At 39.1% G+C, this 25,649-nt stretch overlaps 1 protein-coding gene across 1 annotated transcript in view; it reads left to right on the plus strand.

Moving 5' to 3' along the window:
- Window positions 1–25,649, plus strand: part of ci (transcriptional activator cubitus interruptus) — a 71,301-nt gene that overhangs the window by 16,747 nt on the left and 28,905 nt on the right. The window contains exon 2 of the mRNA XM_090159607.1: window positions 5,014–5,095. The gene's annotated coding sequence lies outside the window, so the exon portion shown is untranslated. The remainder of the gene's footprint in view (window positions 1–5,013; window positions 5,096–25,649) is intronic.

Here is a 25,649-nt window from a genome sequence, read left to right on the forward strand (position 1 = left end):
CCCCCAAAATAGAATAAGTTTTGGAACAAGTACCAACGAAATAATACTTAACGAAACACTGGAGACATTTCTGAAAAGGTTATCAAAAGTATACTATTCCATTTCTAATTAACTATTAGACATTTTCAAGTTCCAAAAAAACACTAATTTCTAAATTAGACTAAGCCTTTGGCAAATATCATCCAAAAAAATCTAGCAAAAACGATTAGCCAGGTTTACAAAAGCTGACTATTTCATCAATTAATGAAATTTTCAATTAACCAATTTGGCATTTTCTAAAAAACACTAGGCTTTTAGCATATTCGCTCAAAAACGCTAGAAAAAATCTAGACACGTTATCAAAAATTGAAAATGCTTTTACTATTTCATCATCTAATTAAGTAATTCAATTAAACAATTAGACATTTTCAAGTTCCACAAACACAAACTTATAAAATCGACTAAGGTTTTAGCAAATACCATAAAAAACACTGAAATAATTCTAGACAGGTTAGCAAAAGTGAAAAATTTCGATGATGATATCATCAACAAATTTCATTTTCAATTATCAAATTTGTCATTTAAGTGTCCTTAAAATATAATTAGCTATGAGCAAATACCAACACCCAAAAGAAAAGTCTAGACTCCTTTTCAAATATAAACAAATGTTTCTACGATTGCATAAACAAATTTAACTTTCAATTAACCAGTTAAAAAGTACGAAACGTTCATTGCCAAATAAGATTAGGACCAAAGAGTGGTTCCCAATTTGGCCTACAGGGGTCGTCCGTGTAATTTGTATCCTCTATTGAAATTGGCCGCGATTATTCGACGAAACGTGTATCCCGTTCGGCGTGTAGCGCAAATTAAATGTTGAGAGAAGCGAGCCGCTTAATCAAATGGCGAATGAATAATGCTCGCTGCGGAACCGAAGACATGTTGCAAGCTGCACCTTGGAGAAGCTTTGTGATATAACCGCGTTCAATTTCCAGCCCTGGTATTACCGACTAGATCGTGCTTGGAAACCCCAAATAGCAGATATCCTCCTATAGGATAGATTTCATTGTAATGAGACCAACGCGCACCCACCGCCAATATTACTTCGCGCTGAAATTTTTAAAGAAATTATTTTCCATGAGGCTTCAAAATTATTGCCAAATGTTCACCAGCAATGTTATGCATTACGTTTGAGGTAAAATATTTTGGTTTGTAGATTTTTGTAAATGTAACGTAATATCATATGTAGAATAATTACTTATAAGTATGTTTTAAGACCTTCGTAGGCCCTGGGCACTAAGACCTTTGTAGGCCCTATTTCTAAGAAGAAATTTATTAAGTTTAATTTTCTTATATTCCATATGCTGTTGAAAAGGTTACCATCGAAGCAAAATTTCGTGATCGGGAGGCACATGCTAAACTAATGATTTTCGAAGCCTAAAACGCGATTCAAGGAATTTCGAGCGTTTTCAAAATCCACTTACCTAACTTCCGTTTCCCATCAATACATTTGATGACGCGTGTTTCGTCACGAGCTGGAAGTGACGCAACTTACCTCAGATTCCGTATGACTACTTTTCTGTCATACTTATGAGTCAATATGTTGCATTCAGTAATACTAAAAGAGAAATGATGATTTCTTATATTATTTTCTCAATAAAATTGAAATAGAAACTGCTTCCGAAAAACTGCCATAAACGGCCCTTAATAAATGTCCTAAAAGTAAATAAATTAAATTTTTGTTTCTATGCGTTATACCCTTATGAAAACCAATCGAATTAATTTGTACTTAAAATTGTTAGATCAAATATTGAGCAGAATGACATCGAATTTTTCGGGTCAAAACAGATTCTAAATTCAAAAGGCATTCAAATTGATGTTTTATTTTCCAATTGGTGTCGCGTTACACTTGATAAACAAGCAACGATACACGATTATCAAATGCCGCCAAGTCTTTGCAAAAAAATTGTCTTTATCTCCGGAAATATAGATCAAATTACTTAATAATTCTCAAAAAATTTCCAGTGCTCGATTGCTTAAAATCGAACACGGGAGAGACCTATTCTTAAAAAACGGGGTGAACTTCTCTGTTTATAGGATAATGACCGGTTAAGAAGAACAACTGATTGAAAACTCGCTACATCATAAATCGCCGAAAGAGGTCAAGAAAGTCTCTTCAAATCAAATATGAATTTGATCATACATAAATTAGAAACTGGTTTCGCCAAAAAACAAAAACCTGGTTTTTTGAACCCACAATTAAAGTCGAGGTTAAATCTGGCGTACATCAGAAATTTCAACTTCAAACATTTACATTTTCGACAGCCGAAAAATATTCCCAAAATATATCAATGACAACGTATAACAAAAAGGAAGTCCAAAAATATTTTCCTTAAAATAAACGCTGAAATTTCATAAAATAGTTAGAGATAATAAACTTTAAACCATGTGAACTTAACCATGGAATAAGGGCCGCCAAGATCGGGCCCAGGCTCCGGTAAAATATACATTTGAGGCCCCAAGAGAGCCGTTACTACCAATGAGGTAGAATAAATAGAGATCCAAACAAATCTGGGATTCGAGGGACACGTTTTATTTGAGTAGGAGAATTAGGCTTAAGTTTCAACTTTATCCAATCGTGTTGGCGCCATCTGTTTCTATAAGCAGACACTTTTGCAAAATATGTTAAGGTTTAGTTTTCCAATAACTCGATAGATGGCACCAACACGATTTGATTAAGTTCATTTACTAGGCCTAACTCTCCAACTCAACAAATACTATCCCGCGAAATGGTGGGTCGTGGAAAGCGGATTTGGATCTGTATTTATTCTACCTCATTGGTTACTACTGCTGATAGCTATGGTATACCTCGTTTGTTCGAACCCGGGACCCTAGGCTGCATGGGCCCCGTTGATTACACCGACCTTTTGCCCTCTCTCAGGGCCGGACTGGCTAGTAGTTGGTCCCACCGGCTATGCAATCGTCAAGGCCCCATCGCCAATTTCCCATTAACGCCAAATTTTTCCTCTTTGGCCCCCAATTTGAGTTGGCCCCGATCTGACCGGCGATCGCCGGTTAGCCGCCCGGGCCAGTCCGGGCCTGCCCTCTCTTGTCGGGTCTGCGTGGAACATACCTTAAATATTTCGTAGGGCCTCAACGCAGGCTCACATTTTAATAGATAGGCTAAATTCGAGCTAGCTGTACGAAATATAGTTACATCTACAAGTTCTCCCTAGCTCACATTCCACACGTAGAGTTTGACAAATAACGATGTAAACGAGAATAAAGTTTTAATAGAGAGTCTAAATTCGAGCTAGTAAACGAATAGGGAGAAACTGTAGACGTGTAGCCTGTACTAGAGGTCGGGGATGGTTAACTTTTATTCAATAGATAAAGCTCTCAAAATTATTCGAAAAATGTTTTGATCAAGTAATTTATATTTGTGTATTATCCTATTAATTTTTTGATAAATTTGATAAAAAGCCAAAATTTTACGAATAATACATATTTTTTAATCATTTTACGAAATAGTAACCGGTAAATTTCTTTGTTTACCTTTTTTCCCCGAAAAAAATCAATTTAAACATGGATAATGATTAACCGTCCCGACCTCTAGCCTGTACGAAACATAGTTACATCTACAAGTTATCCTTAGCGTTTTCCAAGCGTTTGCTTAACCTCTCTATTGATTGCCACATTTCCTCAGCAACACGACCGTATAGCGGTTAATGTCTGAGTTTATCGCTTCATAACGTCAACATACGACGGGGTTTCCCCCATGGAACAGAATGAAAGCCTATTTCTGCAGAATCCACCGTAAAATGTGGATTTATCCATCCCATCCGCGCTTCCCACATCCTTTCGCGTACACCTTTCGGATGGACCATGTCGTAGTTAAATAAAGGGACGGGGAGTTATTTCCTAACAGTCGCTCGTCATATCAATCGTTGCCGCTACATTCAACTCGTCGCTTATATCATAACGAGATTTTTACGACTTTTCGGCCGTGTTTGCGTGGAAAATTGCCTGTTAAAGTGTAGAAAATTCGCTGGCTCGCGGCCCTGAGTTACCGAGAAACGAATAAACCGCTACAACCCTCCCACTTTCGCCCGTTCAACACTAAAATGTGGAGACGTCCCGGAGTCGCGTGGGATGACGAATTTCGCGAAGGGAAAAAAGAATCTTTGCGCGCTTATGGTGTTGCTATAAATTTTCTTCGAGAAACATAAAAAGCTGGCTAAGGATACTGGATATTAAAACGCCGCACACCCTCGCTTCTTTGTTTATTACATATCCTTGTAATAACGGTTGTTACCGGTTGAAGGAACTGCGACACCCAGACCAAGGACAACTTTTGGGAGGAAATGAAGACGCCACGCTGTTTTATTCGATTTGGGAATTATCGATTTATTAAAAGCTTTTGACTTTAAATATACTGTTAAGACTGTTAAAATTTACGACACTATCATTTAAATTTTTAAAGTTATTCCGATTTTAGTTCTAGATGGGTTGGCGGATTGGTTAGCACTTTTACCTCGCAGCAAGAGTGGCTGGGCTCGATCCCAGCTTGTGGCAATGGGTGAAAACTCGGAACTACTCCTTCCGCGTTTAAGGGGTTTTTCCTCGTAGTTTTCGGTTTCCCCTTTCATAAAAACTTGTAGAAGTGAACGGTAATTGAAAGTGTAGGAAGCTGTTGACTCTTGTGGCATGCAGGGCTGGCCACCACCCTCCTGCACAGCATAACCATGCCACCTGATTTAATGGTATTAAAAGTAGGTAGATGACTAGAGCCTAAGGTGGTGCCTCGGCTCATTATTATTATTAATGAAACGTTCCCTTTGAAAAAATATTTAGAAGTATAATTTCAAAACTTCACATAATTATTATATTAATTTTACTTATTTTAAATACGCGTTTCAACAGCTACGACTAACATTTAAGATACTAATTAATCAAATAAAACTTTAATTGATCTTATAAACCGTTGAAATTTCTCCAAAACCAAAGAATTTAATAAATTATTTTTTTTACTTTCAGAAAATTGTGGAATTTTATACGAGGTTTGGAAACTAAGGGTGGAAAAATTATAGTTTCGCAACTCCCAAGAGTTTAATACTCGGTAAGTTTGAAATTTTTCACGTTATCCCCCCCTCTTTAAGCTATAATATTGGGCAAGTTAATGGACAAAAATATATCAACACTCCATAAATCAGTCCTTTAATGATGGTTGTACGCGCGGAAAACCTAAATAGGATTTACGAAAAAAAGAACGTGAAAACACCATTCGAGGATAGATCGATGTAGTATTTGGAAAAGGCAGGAAGGGTGCCTTGTAGAGCTGCAGGGTGCCCTCATCAGTATTCCAAATACAATTTCAATCGTAATAACTTCAAATATTTTTATACGTTTATTTCTTTTCGTAATTTTTTAAGTAATCGATATTTAACCCCAGGCTTCATTTAGAGCCGAAATATCAGCCGATAATTACGCTACGTTCTATCTCCCGGCTCTCGTAAGGTAAATTTTATTATTAATTTTAATAATCCGCAGAAGCATTCCAACCCCAACGATTTGGTGTTCCTTTACATTACGGAGAAACCCGCTTATAATTATTAACCAACTAAGTATTTAAAAGAAAAAAGTTCAATTAACTTTAGAAGGAAAAAATAATATAGCGTGTTTATATCATATTTGGGGAATGTGTCTCCGATAGTTAAAGACCCCATTCGTTTAAGTAATACGTTCTGGAGGCACCCAGCGCACGTGCGCGGAGGCCCACACTCCCACTAGACAAAAATTCGGCCTTAATTCCGTACCAGACGAAGATTCCACTTTGGGACCGTACCGAGTATAGCTTTAACCCCCCCTTTTGCCTTCGTCAGTACCGTCAGTTGACCCGCTTGACTCTATTGGGTGAAAGAAACGTCCGTCTAGTCTCTCATGGTGCCTTTAATTGGTTCTGTTTTACCCATCAACGTAAAGTTCCCAATGAGGTAAATAACCTCGCGAACTAGACTTGTAAATCTTCTACCCCAGCTTATAAAGACACATATACATACTGTGGCTATTTTTAAACACTCGACATATCCTCTATCGGCGCTACAACCTCGAAGAGACGCGCGTTTCAATTTCGAATAATATTTTCGGGATCTTGTTTACGCGTTGATTTGGGTTATAAATCTTGTAAATGAATAATATTAATTTAGTTCGTTGAAGTTAATATATAGCCGTCAGCGATTTATGTAGACCATCGTACGGAGATTTCAACTTATAGTTTTGGTCTCGTCATGGTACCCTGAAATCTTAATAGCTTAAAATGACGTCAATTATTATAGAAAAAAAATAATCATTTAAAATTTTTTAACGAATAAATGATCATTATATATAATTATAATAATTAAAGATTGAAATGTATTTAATGAAAAAGAAGGTTAAAATTGTAATACTTATGATAATTTTAAATACTTTGGTTTGATATATTGAAATTATAACTATTACAGTCTCAAATTATTATTTCAACCAAATACTTACGAAACAATTTCCACAAAATATATTTATAAAAGGTCATCAGTAAATTAATATTTACACTACAACAACAACTATACATCAAATTTAAATTTACAATATTTTTCCTGACACTTCTAAACAGTTTGAAAAATAGTTTAACATTTAATTGCTAGGTAAAATCTAAGTTTTTTGCGCTTATATTAAATATTTCGTCTACAACAACCAAAAATGACAACAAACGTCATTACAATAGCAATTTAAATATTTTTTCATGGCGTCTCTAAATAGTTTTGAAAACTATTCTGAAATGGTTAATTACCACAATTGAAAACTTTACTCGTTGACAATCCAAAATTATTAACAAGTTATTTGAAATGTACAATTCACTCAAATTTACAGTTATTTTTCCTGACTTGAAAAATATTCTAAATCGGTTAATTACTAAGCGCAAACCAAAATTTAAAACTGCGCTTGTTGACAATCTAAAATTATAAGTTGGGCAGTTCCAAAACTGTTGAGAAATCTACAATTCATTCTCATCAGGTTTAGCGAGTGATAAAAATCGAACAAACTAGACTACATAACCACAAATATTAAAACATCCAAAACCTATCATTATCGTCCCAGAATATTTCGAAATTGGGTCTGTCATACGGGAAATCTGAAAAGATATCTATCAAAAGGAAACAAAATAGATGACGTATTTCCCCTTGTACGAAAAGTGACATACATCTTTGTTACAAAAAAACGGGGCCCCAGTACGCGGTACATTTGACCATATATCAGTCGGTTATCAAGCTAGCCCTACAATTAAGACAATTTTGACCCGGGGGTCCACGCCAAATTTATTTAATGCCAACGCTTAGAAACATACACATTGAAGGCCGTTAAGCATAGACTGATTTTTACATTATTTAAATTAACATTTAATAACTCTATTAAGAGAATAAATTAACGAAAACGTTATTATCAAAATATACGGTATCTTACCAGGTTAGTTTTTTTTATTATCGGACCTTTGGCGTGGGTCCCTAATAGTTTTCAACGATAGTTAGATCATCACCTGCCGCGCTGTAGGCCATTCGCACCATTATCCTGATACGAATAAGACCCGGATGGTTTCAATTTCAACGTCACCCGTCAGACTACTCCGTACGTTTCTTCTTCTAGGTTACAGAGGGTCTCCGCTGACAGGTTAGATTGGCCACCGCAATTATGTTGCGTTGGAATTGGCGCTTCCCGACCTCGCTAAGAATTTCGCAGGATTACATTTATATTAAAACCACGTCTTCGTAATCTAATGATAGAATAAATACAAGGCGACTATGTCATTAGCCAGGCAAAAAAATGCAGAAACGTTAATTTAAGAGTCGTTCCCGTTCCTAACGTCTCTCCTCACCATCCTCTTACACAAATGACGACTGAAATTACTCAATTAGAAGCATTATTTTATCTTCCATTAATTGGCGACTCCGCAGCCACGGCGAAACAAATTTTATTTCTCGCTGTTCGCGTTTATGGTCGTTACGGACGCCACCATTTTGTCTTCATTTACGCGTACAATACTGATGAAGAGTTAAAATGGCAACGCGCGGAGATAATCACGAGAGAACAGTCGCTATAATTGCCTCGAAAGTCGAAAAATTGCTCAAACTTAATTTTCCGCTTCTATTAGGGGAATTTCGCCACGGAAAACTCAATTAGCGAACCAGAATGGGGATGGGAAGGACTGGTTGCCCCCGGTGGGAGGGCTTGTATTTTTTCATCTATTTTCGAAAGGATTGTACAGAACGGGTCCACGATATTCGGGGGCATTGAATTCTAAAGACAATATACAAAATATTTCGAGGGAGTGTTGGATAATTATCGGCGGATGGATCTTAACAAGTATTGAAAGTTTGGCCGACAGTTGCCAAAATATGAGATGGGTGGACTTTTAATTTACTTGTCATGCCAAAATGGGTTAAGACAAAATGATTAAGACACAACCCGTTGACAACCGTCTTCTCTTGGTATTTTAATTTACAACGAGTATAAAATTTTATCATTTAAAATAAAATTAATGTTTTTTCCCAAAACCGCAAAGCGCGTTTATTTAATCTGTACCATTTGCAAACAGAAGTATCGCGGGGTGTAACCAGCCTCGCCCGCCGCCGTTACGATAAAACATTTGACATTTTAACGTTAATCACGAAAATGGTTTTTAGAGTAATTATTACGGTTTCATTTTCTCAATACGTAAGAGCGATAACGGGCCCCTCTGGCGGATAAAAATAAAAATATTTAATCGTATTGTTAGCGGCTTCGCGAAACGCCAAAAATTAATTCTGAAAGAGAAGGGGGTCGTCTCCTTCCTTTCAAATCGAACTTGTGCGTGTCTGGTCCTCTAATTTACGTTCGAATTCTGTTCTCGCTGGCAAACCGCTTTCAAAGGAGACAGACTTCCCTCAGGGTTATATCATGTAGAGAGAGAATCAAATTAAAGGAGCAGAACCTGTTTTTTTTTCTTCCTGGCGATCCCCCGTGTAAGAAATCATTCTCCGGCTTTAGGGACCCCGAGTAGCCATGGCGAAAAATGGCGCAAAGTCAAGGATTCTCTGCTCAGTGGTCATGTAAAGACATTTTAGTTTTAGTCGGACAGTAGATAGACTTCACCTCGTTGTTGGGTTTTGTACTCAACGTTAGGAGAGTTTCGCGGGTTTAATATATGGCAAGTGGAAGATGGAGTACTTGCAACTTCTGTTGTACTCGAAGATGGTCGAAACCCGACTGGCTCGCACGAATCGGGAGCCGCGGTAATCGCGGCGGCAAGATCGACCTAACTTTTCCGGAATGGATTGGTAATGTAATCCGAGAGATGCTCAATCTTCCGCGTGACACTTCCATTGGCCGTAATGACGACAAGAATTCGCTTCTAGCCTCCACCCTCCCGACCAGGATCAAACCCAACCGGCGTCCCCGCAACGAAGACTATATCGAAAGACAGGCCCCTCTAGTCGCCCACGTACATATCTTTCAAATTGAGGCTTGCTAAAAATGTATGACAACATGAATTATCTTAATTTTGTTCAAACACTAATCATTTGCTAGAATGGAGGAAATCCAGAGAGAGGGGGAAACCGTTAAAAATTCTTCAGGGCCCGAGCAGCCTTACGGGCCCCAGTTTGAACCCTCCTTCCAAATTTCGCCGCCAAAAATGAATAATTATCTTCAGTAATAACTGCTTTCCAGGGCCCGAGTTTGAATTTGAACCCTTCTTCTAAGTTTCTCCGTAAATATGCACAATTATCTTCAGTAATAACTGCTTTCTAGGGCCCCAGTTTGAACCCTTCTTCCAAGTTTCTCCCAAAAAATGTATAATTGCCTTCAGTAATAACGACTCTCTAGGGCCTAGTTTTGAAACCTTCTACCAAGATTCTCCCCGAAAATGCGTAATTATTTCCAGTTATAACCACTCTCTATGGGCCTGGAATGATTATTCTACCAATATCGGGCCCACTAGCTGAAAACAAATGATTTAATAGATTTTATTGAACCAAAATATTTGAATACCATTCCAAGCGGAGAACACGATTATAATTGTAACAAAACTTCATCAAATACACCCTGATTTTGGTTTTTACCAAAGCTTTTGTTTTAGAAGTAAATTAAGCACACCAGCGCTCGAAGTCAGCGAGGGCAAAATCAGGCTGGCCAATAGTTCGAAAATAGTGGCGAAATCGTGATTTCTCATAAATTGGTATCGGTGGCCTTCGAAATCGAAAGAGGAAAATGCGACGCTGGGGTGGAAATTTTCTTTTAGAGAAGCTCGAAACGCGCCTAAATCCGGGACTTCTAGCGTATATCCCCGGAGAACGCGGAGAGGTGTTTACAGCTCATTTTATAATTTCTCACGACAAAATCCTTCCTTGAGTTAAGGCGTTGAAAATGCGCAAACACGACTGGCGGGGAATCATTCAATTCCAAGCCTAACCCCTCCGCCACCAGCGCCGATACAAACCCCGTAAAGAAGCGAAGAACGCAATGTTTCAATTTAAAAGAACACCATTTATTTCAATCGTATAAAGAGTTACAAACGATTCATTGTTTTACTTTTCATCACGTGGAATAATCAGACGGCGCTTTGGAAATACAAGAACCATATCTGCGAGGCCGACTCTACGACTGGGCAGCGAAAGAAGCGGATTTCGATGTTAACGCGAAAGGTTTTTAGCGTCATAATTTAGAAGCTATACGTGCTAGGGTCTTATCAGCGCCATCTATAGGCGCAACCCCCAAACGAGCTCTTGATTTTCTTTTACGGCGATGCGCGCTACCTTTCCTAAGAGATCATCTCGAGCCGGCTTAAAATAAATGATGGCAAATTAATGGTGGGTTCGCTATAACACGATGTCGGATAGATGTATACAGGCCTCAAGGGGTTTTACTTTCTACCGTAGCCGACCGAGAGCTTCTATTAAAAACAATTCTAAAGACGTTTTTTCTTCTTACCACCAAGAATTGAAACGTTAAAGCCGAGACCACCTGAGAAAATCAAGAAAGCGACGCTAAAGAGGTGTTTTTTTCGGCCGTACGATGCGGGTTCCGCGATTTTTGATGACTTACTACTCCGAGCGATACCTCCGTGGATCCGTACCGTTTCGGGGACTACCCTTGCGAAAACAATGCTAAACCCGCGTGAAGACGACGAGGGCTAGTAATTGAGGCGATTGGGGTAAGCGGACGAAGCGCGGGTCGCCCCCGGCAATAATAAATACGAGACTGAAAGGCGGAGCTAACATTGCTGAGAGTCGCAGACGCAAAAACGAGGGAGAGAGGGAGATTACGACCATTAACTGGTCTATTTTGCGCGGTTGAAACACGTAACGAGGACGATACCAGAGGAGAGAGACGAGGCGACGGTTCCGAAACAAATAGAGGCGAGGAGGCTGATGGTTAAATAGCGAGAGTGAGGGGCACACTTATGTCCCAGTCATCTCGCGATTGAAAACAGAGACCGAGGACGCTACGATATAAACAAGCCGAGGGTTTATGGTCTCGCGTCTTGTGGCTTATCCGCCAGAGTCCCAGTCCCCTGATTACACCCAAATCCCATATTTCACTCGATGAAGACGATTCATACTGTAAGATCTTGTCTCTGCCGTCTTGGGACACGGCGCATTATTTCTTCCGCCCCGCTGTTTAGTCTTGTTTTCGCGTCCTGGTTCGGTCTCGATATCGAGAAGAGAGCTTTACAATCCTCGGCTACCGCGCCCTCAATTTCTATAAATAAGAGGATTCATTCATACCTACTGCTAAGTCAACAAAGGTCCGGGCGCGAAAGACGCGTGGGCTACGGTGTATATCCCACAATAATCAATTATCTAGGTCTGTGGGTTTTCGCGATGAACCGTTTCTTACGAAGAACAACAAGGGTGGTTGAGATTTGTCAATACCGGCGAGCGTTCATCGTGTTTGGAACGTTTACAAACGGGGACGCAAATTGGCAACGCGGCGCAATTTCAACCCATTAAAAGCGTGCGAATAGGACTCGGTAATAAACGACGACAGTGCGACGGTCGGCAGCCGACATATATCGTCGGACGGAATAAGGATGCTTTAAAAGCTCTTAGGCGATCGTTTATCTCGACGTTACAAGCTGTTTTTTACCAACAGAGAAAATGGATTTGGATCTATAAAGAACTCGGGTTCTCCTAACAGTTTGAACCCCGCAAAATATAGCAACCAGCGTGTACCCATCACTAAAAAACGTTTCCAAAGACTATAAAAAACACCGAAGGAACGTCGCTTGTCAAAAGGGGAAAAATTAAAAAGCATCAAAGACTAACGTAAATAGAAAATAGCAATGCCAAAATAGATTTAAACAGCACCAAGCCGTTTTTCTAGTTCATATCCAACAAGGGGACAGTGTTATTTCACCTCCGGTGGGTGTCACCATCCTTCTGCTTGACACTGAGGTTCGTGGACCTAGACTGGAACCAAAATCAAGGCGCTTTCTCGTTTCGCGTCATAGTCGAGTCCAGTGTCAACAAACGATTGGGTGAAAGACTAGTAACGCGTATGGTATAAGTATCTGCCTTTAAACGGAGCCATTTGATTATTCGTGGCCTGACTGTAACAAGGCGGAAGGTCGAGCGTTACGGGCGACCCGCGGAGTTGTCACGCGATTGTGAACTCGGTGACAGACAGCTGCCGTCTGTCCGGTTGCGAGGATCGAGTTACTGAGCGTCTTTGTCACGTCTTCGCCTCGAAGATACTTCTCCGACGCTCGAGACGCGTCAAGAAAGACGCGAACTCGTTAAATATAAACTCGAAGGAAAAACAGTAAGTTTTCATCCCGCGACTATCTTTTTTGTAAACTCCGGTTCCTCTTCCGAGGGCTGCCTCCTTCCTCCGTATCGGAACCATTCAACCTTGACATTCGGGACGAGCCATGCAGGGACAGATATTTCATTTTAAAGCATGACGTCTGCAGCCAGAATCAACCTTTCCCTCTTATCTACGCCCTTTCCTTTCCTATCAACGACATTCTCTGTTTTGAAAGATATGTTGGTTCGTTCTACAGAACGCGTAACCAGCGAAGAGTACCTCAAGGCGCCTCAAGCAGAAAGCGTCAATGACATTTCTTCATAAGTCTAAATCCTTAAAACACGTTCATAGTCGAACGAACAGACAGCTAGGCTTATTCATTACTCACTGTGATTTCTTACTAGACACATCTGCTACTCAGGACTGAATTAATTTTTAAAGGAAGTTACCACTTAACGAACCGAGACTATTACTCCAATCAGTTTTCTACGCTTACTTCGAGAACTCTCTATATTGCAAGTAATTTAAAACATTCAGTCAGTCTTACTACAAATCTATAATTACCTTCCTTAAGTGTATCAGAAATAATTACTAATTTCTAAAAATCTACGTTTTATTGAATTCTTTTAACGAAAAATTGTACAGTTTTGAATTCAGCTTTAGTATAAGTCTGTAAGTGTGTCAGCTTCACGACATTATTATGTTTGCAGTGAAGTAGAATTAACGTCATACCCAAAACGATAAGCTAATCTGGTGAGGAAAATACGTAATTTAAAAACAAAATTACCACGCTTTGGTCTTGCATCCTGCTGGAGTCAAAGAGCACATATTAGGCCTAACGACTTACGAGGCGTTAGTCTAAAGTCCACCAACTCTAGACAGTCTCCTAGTACTAATTTAACTGACATACTTACGCTAAACATAATTATAAACTTACGGTCTTAGTATTTGAAATAAAATGTAAACACATCATTATTTCTTAATTAGACAGTCGAGTACGGTGTAATTCCGTAACCACGCATTAAATTAAACGCTATTGTGATGGAGTATGGCTCTTTGTTGAGTGGTCGTGCGGAGAAGAAATCTGTTCCCGCCGTTATTTCTTCTAAATGGAGACGTGAGAAAGAGCGTTCCGCGAAGGCCCAGTTTCCCATTGACCTTTCGAACCCAATTTCGTTTTTAGCCCTTCTCTTTTATATCGAAATTTGTTCCGGAGAGTTTGCGAACAAACAGCCCAGCGTGACCATTCTCAGCCAGACAGTGAAAAAGACCTTCGACTTTCCCTATTATTTGCACCACCAAAAAAGGGAAAGAGGTTCGCTGGAGTGGACACGGTTTAACACGCTTCTCGTGGTCAACAAAAACAGAAAACCCCGTATTTACAGAAATCATTGGTTCAGCGAGAACGTAGAAGAAAAAAAATGTAATGATTAGGCGGTAAAAAATAACCTTATGATAAGGTTTTTTCTTTGGCGCGTTTCGCGAAGGCGAGAAGGGTTGGTTCTTTTTCTCTAACAAAACTCCATCCGTTTTAAACGGCGTCTGTGAAGAGGGAGTTCGAAAGAAAATGCGCTTCGTTTTACAACGAGATTCAATGTTCTTGGACCATCAATTATAATAGCCTGAGAATCTCGCTTGTCAGTTTCGCAGTCTCGGAATTCGGCTACTATAGTCGCGGCGTTAGCAGCCAAAAGATGGCTATCTCATTAAATGGCAAAGGAGTTGAAGTAAGTGCCAAGACCCGGAGTGTGATGTCTTCACAAACTCTCCTTCGCCCTTCAACCCATTTTCCACACTCGGGTACTTTGAGTATTTTACCAAAGGACACTATTATTTCGATTAAGATGTTCCGTCTTGTTTACTAGATAAACTAGTTATATTTGATCACGGTAGTCGGTAACCCTTTAGAATTCGCAAAGTTGATGTAGAAAAATGATTTATTACATCCGGATAAAAATGGAGAAGTCGGAAGGAATCAAAAGGGTTTGGAACTGATATTTTTAGAAGGGGGGAATTTCTTGAAAAATTGGAACACTAACAAAGCGAAGTTTCTTCGATCATTCCGTCGCTGAAATGTCGCGGTAATTATTCGTATACGTAACAGCTCCAAATAATTTGGGGTTTGGTCGTATAAAGGGTCAGAAAAACAGCCGACTACATCAGTCAGGCAACCCCTCGCATTTCCCAAAATCGTTTTAGCGAGACGACGAAAAGCGGCAGACGACAGAGTCCATTTATGGAGGGTCGAGTGCTCGTGGCCACTTCTGGCGCGTCTCATTCAAGTATCTACTCTCGTGAATGACACCTGGTCGCCTTAAAATATAGGGATTATGCAGGAATTCGCAGGAACTCGATGGGTTAATACTTACGACAAGTATAAAAATACGTTAAAAAAGCAATTTCTTTCCCTCCCCCTTCTTAAGGCTAGTTTTCACCAGGGCAAAAACGCTTCGACGCAAAAATATTGTATTAGGCTTAACGGGGAGTTTTTGCGTCGACGTAAAAATATTGTATTAGGCTTAACGGGGAATTTTTGCGTTGACGTAAAAAAATTGTATTAGGCTTAAAGAGGAATTTTTGTGTCGACGTAAAAATATTGTATTAGGCTTAACGGGGAATTTTAGCTTTGACGCCAAAAAAATGTATTAGGCTTAACGGGAGATTTTTGCGTCGACGGTCACCGTCATAGCGATTTTGTCCTAGTGGAAACCAGGCCGTACTTTCACCGAGTATAGAATTCCACCACCCCCGAAAAGCGCGGGGTAACTATACGAGATAGAGAGAGAGAGAGTATATGGTATGGTACGATGACGCGGGGATGGGCTTTCTGAAAAGCTGCGAGGAACATTTTCGACTGCACGCTCGGCTGACACCGCGACAAACTTGTCGGCGCCCGGCGGCTTTCGGTGCGGCGTTATTTTTTTGAAAGCTGGCGGCCTGCGTCGGATCCAGGCTGGAATTTTCTTTTAAAGCTTTTTAATGACAACTTGAAGTATAACGAACGTTTCCGTCGACGCTTGGAAAAACAGTCGAGAGAATTTCTCGCAATACGTAGAACGCACCGACACACGATGGGTCCTCTCCGTATCCCCCCACACCCTCGCTCGCATCCGAAAGGAATGAAGGGATGCGAGTCGGCGTCGCCAAAAGGATGTCGTCATCTCTCCTCTTTCTGAAGAAAAGGCCTTTTTTTACACCCCAAATGATTTCCACGTGTTTATTTGAAGCGACAGAGCTATAAGCCAGTGGAAAAAGGTCTTATAGCGCGGTGGAGTAACAACCCGATACGCCTCTTAGGGACACGTAAGAGGACATTCGCACAATAGAAATCTCTATTCCCACTTTTTTCTACTCGGGTGTACCGCGAATATTCTAAACTAAAATGTTAACTTTGCTATCCATATGCAATATCAGAAGTATGAATTATTCAATTCTTCTATTGCTTGAAAGATGTCTTTTACGAAAATGTTGAACCCGATTTTAGTCTAAAATTGGTTATATCCTAATTCAAATTTAATCGAAAATTACAATCCAAAATGTGTTTTATTCGATCCAATTATTATTATTATTTGAATTTGAATTTGAATTTGATTTAAATTTAAATTGAACTTTATTCCGATTTGATCAAAATTATTTGATCCATTATAGTAAAATCAAATTGAACTTTATTCCGATTTGATCAAAATTATTTGATCCATTATAGAAAATTCAAATTGAACTTTATTCCGATTTGATCAAAATTATTTGATCCAATTATAGTAAATGTAAATTGAACTTTATTCCGATTTGATCAAAATTATTTGATCCAATTATAGTAAATGTAAATTGAACTTTATTCCGATTTGATCAAAATTATTTGATCCAATTATAGTAAATGTAAATTGAACTTTATTCCGATTTGATCAAAATTATTTTATCCAAATAGAATGGATGTGAAGTTATTTTCGTAAGGGGTACTTTCTCTGAAGGCAAAATTGTGCTGGGTTAAATTTTTAGCGGTGATGTTTTCGGTACGCGAGCGGAAAATTCGTCCCCTTAAGCATGCTTCTATATCATTGACTTTTGAAAACATCCACGGTCACGTATATAATTCTTAAAAGATGAACTTTTAAGTCTGGGCAAACAAAACCTTTCGTAGAAGTCAATGTAGATTTAAATAAGTTTATCACGTTCGTTCTCAACGCCCTCCTACGGGTGGATTTTTTCGTTTTACAAAACACAGCGACAAAGAAAATAACACAAAAGAAACAAAAAGACGACATGATTTTTTGTGGCATATATTCCGAATATTTATCTAAATCCTACGTGGAATGCAAAATAGAGTTACCCCCAACACACAACCTGAATGCTTATTGATCATTTCCAAAAAAAATAAATAAATAAAAAATCGAATGTATAATGTTTGGGCTATTCCGATTGTAGCGCCAATTTTTTATTCGAAAATCGCCTAGCGGATGGAGAGCAAAACAGGTTCGTCGTTATCTAAGTCGCGGGATACGCGGCTAAATTCTTCGCGACAAGGCATTCATCACTATGAGGGCGCATTAAAACGTCACCTGACACCGCTGTTAAAGGAGGGAAGTGGCAGCCTGAGTTTACTTTGGAATAGGGCTATGACTTAACTGTTGGATTAGGTGCCCTCCCCCCTGGACAGAATAAAATGCGGATTATGTAATACAGCTTGAATGTCGCTTTGGGCTTGTTTCATCTGATATTTCGATCAATCCCCCCCCCCCCTCAGTATTTGATAAATAGATTCAAAAATCACTAATAACAATGGGATTTTCCCCATACGAAGAAAAAGCCGAACAGAAACATGATGTAGGATTAGTTACGAGACTGTATAATTTATGTCGGCATCCCAAAGAAAAAACTAAAATTATTTTAGTAATAAATAAATTTGAGTCAATTCCAGTTTCTTCCCAATACTAATTTTAGATTTGCTGTATTATATAGAGGCGTGAAATTAAATGTCAAAATTAATTAAGGAATAATTATATGCTACTATAGTATTAAAATATATCTAAACGACTGTTAATGTATTCTATCCGCAGCACATTTGTGTTCAGCGTTAAGTAAATTTACAGGGGTAAGCTTAAGGGAGCTTGAAACAGTGCTTTACCATCAGAATGAATGATTTTTTATTTGCCTAAAATTCCTTTTGAAACAGGAAGGAGCAGGGTTCACAGGGATAAAGTAATTTATATGGGTTAGCTTGTACCTGCAGTAACATTCGTTTTCAGAGCTAAGTTCATTTACAGGGGTTAAACTATGGGAGCTTGTAAAAGTTTGGTACCCACAGAACTAAGCCTATAGAATTTTTCACACGCCATACCAAAATAGCTTACGAATTGATTATGTTTTCAGCTAATAAATAAACGATTTTTCAGTACAAATTTTAAACAAAAAAATCATTATTGAACTTCAAAATAGTTTTCCCTCAATTGTCAATAGGGGCGAACTATGACTTCAAAGAAAACGTTATATTTTTATCAGCGCGTCGATAGGCATTCCAGCCTCCCTGGCTACGACAAGAATATACCCCCAAATCCAGAACACATGGCATTTTGGCAAAAGAGACGGGACAAAGCTCGCGAGGAATTCTTCCACAGCGGGGTCAACAGAAACGCGCGTTAATTATTACCATAGCCGCCATATCCTACTTAGCACCGTGAAGAAAATATTTAAAGCTGTTTGTGGCCGATAAAGCTTCGTACAACCCACACTCGCAACACGACTCCATTTCGGGGCGGTAACACGTGCCCAAACAAGCCACGGCCTATAATATCCGAAGCACCGTGGACATTCTATTTTGCATACGGATGAAAGGAACACAATGGCAGACAGTAAAATATTCCTACAGAGTGACTGACGTTAAAAAATAGGCATTTCGAATGGCGTACCTATATCAGAACACGGCGAACACCCCCGCGAATATCAGACAACTTCGGAATTGAAAGAGAACGAGGCTTAGTAGATGTACTAGCTTCAACCCCACCCACCCTAAGAAGACGATACGGGTTAAGGTTTGGAAAAAGGTACAGTCTGCTGCCATTAACGCGTAACCCCGCTGTAATTTATACCCTCGAATTGGCGAACTTTCTTCGACTTAAAACGTATAATCAACTCGGGGTGAATCTTTATTTTTTTAAAAAGAAATCTTCTCTCAATCCTGAGATGTATGGCTCTATAAAAACGTCTTCCTTTGTTATGTAAATCAACCGTGCATGAAGCTGTCTAACGCCAAAAGTGCCCTCTCTCGGTGATTTTTTTCACCACCCTCCTCGAATACTTTGGCAAAGGCTTACGAGAGTTGGTAAACGGGGGTGAGCGTTTAACGTCGTAGGCTATAACATTAGCCCCCCTCATCCCGTTCAGTACATCATGATAGCCACTTATTAAAGCGGCCGAGTTGGATATCCGTGGAAGTTGGGTAATATACGTGAGAGGCCTTATATGTATATTATAGGCGCTATTAGTCGATGGTGCTGCCCTCCCCCGGCGCGGGTGCATTACGGTTCTTTCGGGGCACCACCCTTGTACCAGGACCGGAGGGAAAAAATTGGGAAAAAAAGCTTCGATATAAGAGGGAGACTTTGGAGAAGGGAAAAAATACACCCTTAACTTAGGAATTCTTCGCGAATTAGCTGACTGCTTTCTACCAAACATCCGTTTCATTTTTCCACGAATAAAGCCGTTTCAGGGGGACAAAAGAAACGCGTTCACACACACGCGTCCGAATTTGCTATCAAAACGGATTTAGCAGGGGAAATCTTGATTGAACGTTATGAGATGTGTTTTGGTAAGTTTGAACAAAATAAAATGAAGTTTTGTAGTTCAATGTTGGAACTATTCCAACGAGAGTGTACGAAATGTTTGGATAATTTTGAACAATCTAAAATGAAGTTTTTAATTTTAGTTCAATGTTTGAAGTATTTCCACGACAGTATATACGAAATGTTTGCATAATTTTGAACAATCTAAAATTAAGTTTAAAGTTCAATGTTTGAACTGTTTCAATGACAGTGTACGGAATGTTTGCATAATTTTTAACAATCTAAAATGAAGTTTTAGTTCAATGTTTGAACTATTTCAACGACCGTATACGAAATGTTTGGATAAAATTGAACAATATAAAATTATGTTTTAATTTCAATGTTTGAACTATTTCAACGACAGTGTACGAAATGTTTGGATAAAATTGAACAATTAAAAATGAAGTTTTAAGTTCAATGTTTGAACTACTTCAATGACAATATACGAAGAGTATTGAATACGTTTGGACAAAATATCAGTTGTCCGTTGCAGTGATATGTGTTCATGAGAAGCTAGGCAAAGGATAAAAATTTAAGAATGGCAGCTAGGAGCAACAAACACAAGGAGAACGCAGCTAGCCTTTATACAGGCGTGTACAAATTTCATTGTACGAGCCTTTACGCTGAACGTTTTACGGGCGGGGGGTAGACAATTTCCGAATTTTCCCCTTCCGACGGCAGCAGGCGCTAAAGCGTCTAACCAATGGAAATTGTACACAACAAAATGTACGACTTTTGACAGGTTGCGTTCTCCTTGTGTGGGTAGATGTGTTTGTTGCTCCTAGATGAAAACTGACCCCACAACAAACCATCAAATGTATCACACTTTGGTACTAATTATCGTCAAGGTATTTTTTGCAACTTTTCACTCAAAAGAAACGCCTCTGAAGTGATAATATTATGTTTACCATTTTAAAGATAAGTCGTTATCCTACGCGTAACAACGAAAATAAACCATAAATTACCATAATTCATAATAAACTAAATAGAGAAATCGGTCGTTAACTCGACTTATTTTAAACGTAACTAGCGCCAATTATTCCTAGCTTCTGTTAAACCTGGTGACCGATACGTGAAATTCGTCTGAATGTTCATATTCCCTTTAAGAAATTATTGAGACGCAAAACCGCAATCGACGTGGTCCGAACTAAACTCGCCTTAACCAACATAAAACCATATCAAACTCTAATAAAGAACTTTTTTTTTTGCCAGAGAGGAGCAGGGGTTGGATGGGGTGGGCAGATTTAATACAACGGGCAGTCAGGGCCAAATTTTGGTGAAATTTCCCCTCTCTGCCGCGCGCGTTGGACTAGAAAGGCGGCCGTAGAAGAGAGAACCCCTTGACATCATAATTAGCGTGGCCGAAGAGCAGAATGTTTTCATCCTCCGAAAGTGAAAGCGAAGAGTGCATTAAAAAGGAAAAGAGGTTCACCGCTGCCCACGACTGTACGATAATGAAGGCCCCTTCCAACTTCTCCGTACTCGTGACTCGCGGTAATTTTCGACTCAACTTTGAACTTAAAAAAGTACCGAGGCCTAAACATTCATCTGGCAAGTACGCGAATAAAAACAACCAGGCCATTAGGTTAGCTCTTCTTATAAACGACGGCGTAAACATACCAGGATTATGAAGTTATCACGAATTGAACCGAACGTTTTTCACGTACCGATGCCCAGATTGAATATATAATACTCCCCGTTTACGGCTTCTTGTAAGTGTTTATCTCGAAAATCTAGACCAAGGCTTAAATTAATATTTTTGTTTTAACCATGGTTTATAAATAGAAGTTATAAAACTGCCGCTGCCGTTTGTAAATAGATATTGTCGGGAATCTAGACCGTAAAACCAAGGTTTAAATATATTTTTGGTTTTTTACAAGGCTTAGAAATAGAAGTTAAAAAATGTTGTTTGCATATTTATATTGTTGATAATCTATTGCCACAAAATCAAGGCTTAAATTATTGTTTTTTATTATAAACCAAGGCTTAGAAATAGAAGTTATAAAAATGGTGTTTGCAAACAGATATTGTTGAAAAGAATCTAAACCTCAAAGCCCAGGTTTAATTTATTTTTGGTTTTCAACAAGCTTAGAAATGCTATTTTAAAAACCGCAGTTTGGATATCTACAGGGTGTTTTAATGGATTATGCAAAAATTTGTAGGGTTGAGTTGAGAAGTATGCCTGTGTTTTTAAATATTTCTACGATGAGTGAAAAGAGCGCCAGAGAGCTTCAAAGTGTGGCCTATTAGCCCCTGGAAGTTGGCTGCAACAAGCGCAAAACCAAGCAGCAGGGAAATGCGAACATTTAGGTTTAGGTTCGTGTTATAGGTAAAAGAGGACTTTGTAAACAAATCGAGGTAACCAGCGTAGAAAAGGAAACTTAAACAGTATTTAAAGTCCCTGCTGCTTGGTTTTGCGCTAGTTGCAGCCTACTTCGAGGGGCTAGTAGGCCTTACTTTGAAGCTCTCTGGCGCACTTTTGATTTATCGTAGTAAAATGGGAAAAAATAGGCATACTTCTCATCTCACCCCCTACAACTCCTTAAAATTTTTGCATAACCTTTTGAAACACCCTGTATATTGTTGAGAATCTAAAACCACCAATCCAAGGCTTAAATTAATATTTTTGTTTTAAACCAAGGCGGAAAATTAGCGTTTGCAAATAGACCGCAAAGCTACGGTTTAAAATAATTTTTTAATTTTGGGCAAGGCTTAAAAACATATATTTATAACTTGCGTTTGATAAACCATATTGTTTGAGATTCAAATATAAACGCTTTCCTTGAGAGACGCGAAAACCCGTGGATATGGCAAAATGACGAATATAACAAGGGCATCCTTTGAGCGTAGTTGTTCTCTTTGGGTATTCTAATTTTAGCCTAGTGACGATGGGGCCCGTCACGCCCCAGAATGAGAGAGAGACACGCAGAAGACTTCTTCACAATGAAGGCTCAAGAAAGCGCCGAAATTCCCCAATGAAAAAGAAAAGAGATTGATTCATATCCCGTCAGATAAAAATGCCTAGCTATAGCAACAACAACATCTTGTTATATAACTACAAAACTAATCATTTCGAAGAAGAATCTTATGGGTGCTATAATAATTTGGTCTATGAACAAGGCAGGTATAATTCAAATTTAAATAATAACATTTATTGAACTTAAATTTATTTAATTTTATACAAAATTCAGCTAGGCTATTTGCTAATACCCTTGGCACCACCTTAGGCCTAAGTCATCAAGCGACTTTTAAAGCCATTAATTCAGGTGGCCGGGTTACAACGCGTAGGAGAGTGGTGGAAAGCCCTTTATGCCACGCGAACCAACAGTGCTCAACCCTACACTAACTATTAATAATGGTTGAGATTACTACAACATTAAGTCATTAGTCCTTCGGTTCATAGTTGCCTGGTCGAGGCGTAGGACCGACAGCGCTCCTATCGAGAGAATCGTGCAACATTTCCACCCTAATTCAAAGCACGTGCGTAGAAACGTAAATATATTAGGCCTAAAGTCGTTCACTTATCATATGGCGCACGTGTTTAATATTTGGGTGTAAATCTTTACAATATCAGACACAGTGGCGCTACAAGCGGCACTGCTCTAAAGGAAAAAAACTAGAGTCAGGTCTAGTACTTCATTTGTCGAATGTTCTACATCACACGTATAGCTATCAGTAATTATTTCCCTTAGCTGACACACTTATGCAAAATAATATTGCTAACATTTAGCCTACAAACCCAGGTATAACGGATGATTCATAGGAGCAGGGTTTCGAATCCCACCAGATTAGCCCCTAATTCGAAGGATATTTTTCTCGCTTTTATACTTTACAAAACGGTCGGCAGTCAGTCAGACGTATACCACCAATATCCATTTACACGGGGGATAGAGGGCTCTTATAATAAAAAAACCCCTAAAATGAATCAAACAACCCGCAGGAAAATACGCGAAAAGCGTTAGATATAAAAGCCGCAAAATATTTGTCGGTGAGGTGTGTTCCCGCGTCAGCCAGGGGGACACAGTCATATTATATCAACTACAGAACCCCAATCTACTATATTGAAAGGCAAAGCTGATCCTTACAAACCATGACCCGAAAGTATTGTTATAATTGGGGGGAAATGTGGGGTACCATAGGGTCGGTTACACCTGCGAGCCAAAAGGACGTAAATGTCCCTATAAAGGCACTAATAACAAAACCTCCAGAAACTATTCATAAAAAAAACCTTATCTAAAATGCGGTTGTATTGCCAGTAATGTCCCCTTCAGAGTCAAGCCTAGTAAGCAACCTACGAAACTACGCCAACAATCGCGGTCTTGACAGCGTGGAAAAAGGCACGTTATCGTTCTGGAAAAGCGTGCAAATCGGTAAAGTTCCATCTGAAAAAATATATCTTCAGAATAAAAACATTCTGCAACTGAGACGGTGAATATTCTACCAATTTCAAACAATGGAAATGGGTGTTTGTACCTGGGTATAAGAACCGATAGAGCGAATACGGGGGTAGGAATGCTCGCCAATTTTTAAAGAATGACCCAAACCCAACCGACCAAATTTTTGTGTTCCAAAAGGGGGGAGGGCAACAGGGCTGTTTTTGGGATACCGATGAACCCTTTGATTTCATGGTCGAACGCCTCGAACCGACCAAAAAAGAAGAAAGTACATATAAGAAAATTGATGGTTTTCCAGTGGAACTTTTTCTTTGATAGAATAAAAAAAAATGTCTTAGTTTTTTTTTATAATATTTCATATTTACAGAAAAGTAGGATAAATATTTGACTTCTTCGAGGTACATTTAGTTAAACAACTAAGCGTTCGTTAGGAAATAAAACCAAAATGGTTTAATGATGTGGGTAAATAGTGTTTCACGTGGTACGCTACCTTTGACTTCAAATTGTTAAAATTGTTAATACGAAAATTTTAGGAGACATAAGGGCCTACGAATGTCCGAAAAGTCGGTAATTGAGATATTTTTGCCTAAGGCATACGGAAAGGTTAAAACGGCCCTGATTGTTAGATACTGTATGGCGCCAACAACTTAAGATATGACTACTTGACTCTCATATTTCCCAACGCTATAACCATTCCATAGAACGGTTAGAAAAATACCAATATATATGTAACTAGTAAGTTTTGGTATGTTTCTCAGGATGTACTATTTATCAGCGACAATCTGTAGAGCCATATTTTTGCTACAATCGCGTCGAATGACATCTATTTTTCGCGTATCGGTCGTATTTATACCTCCTAAATTCTTCGAGAAGTTTCGCCTATTATCGGTCGAACAATCGAAGAAACGAATATCAGGGGAAATATATACCAAGAATGATTTATGTCCGTTCGTCCCTAAGAAGTCGTAAATAGTTCGGGAATTTCCAAAGAGAGGGTAGCGTTGAGGGGACCCTCGTGTCAGTACCGATTCTAAGTGGCGCTATTTAGTATTACGGAAAGTTGGATCTTAACGGACGACCCCTCCACGAAAGACAGTTGTAAATAAAGTAGCTACGCTTAGCAGTCGGAAAATAGAAGGATCGTTGCATTGGGATGCCCGATCAAAGCAAAATGGGCAGCGATACCAGAGTTTAAAAGTAGCGATTAGAATAGAGTAGGAAGCCAGCGCCGATTTCAATACAGATTTTACCACACCGCTCTTTTTGACAGAAACGTTATCTAAGACTTGGTCTCGACTATAGAGCGCTCCGTTTCTCGCTAGGATTGTCAGGAATGTTTCCCCGTCCCCACAAAGTTGGCCATTCTTCTAGGATAAAAAGGCGAACGACAGCCAAACGCTTTCGACAAAAACCCCGAAGAAGCGCAACCTTAATATATACCGATGGATCAAGTCAAGATTAAGATATAGACGCGCGCTTTCTTAGACTGGAATAACGGCATTTTTACGGTTAACGATATCGTAGAAGTCGCGCGTTTTATCCCAGTCGCATCTCATTTTCTGGGCAAAAAGATGGCCTTACATACGTACTGGGGCGCAAAAACAAGGAATAAATGAAGATGGGAACGGCCGATTCGAATTTTTCCGTT

Source organism: Leiobunum rupestre, chromosome 9 (genome assembly GCF_980474605.1).
Source record: "Leiobunum rupestre chromosome 9, qqLeiRupe1.1.hap1, whole genome shotgun sequence".
NCBI classification, from domain to species: domain Eukaryota; kingdom Metazoa; phylum Arthropoda; class Arachnida; order Opiliones; family Sclerosomatidae; genus Leiobunum; species Leiobunum rupestre.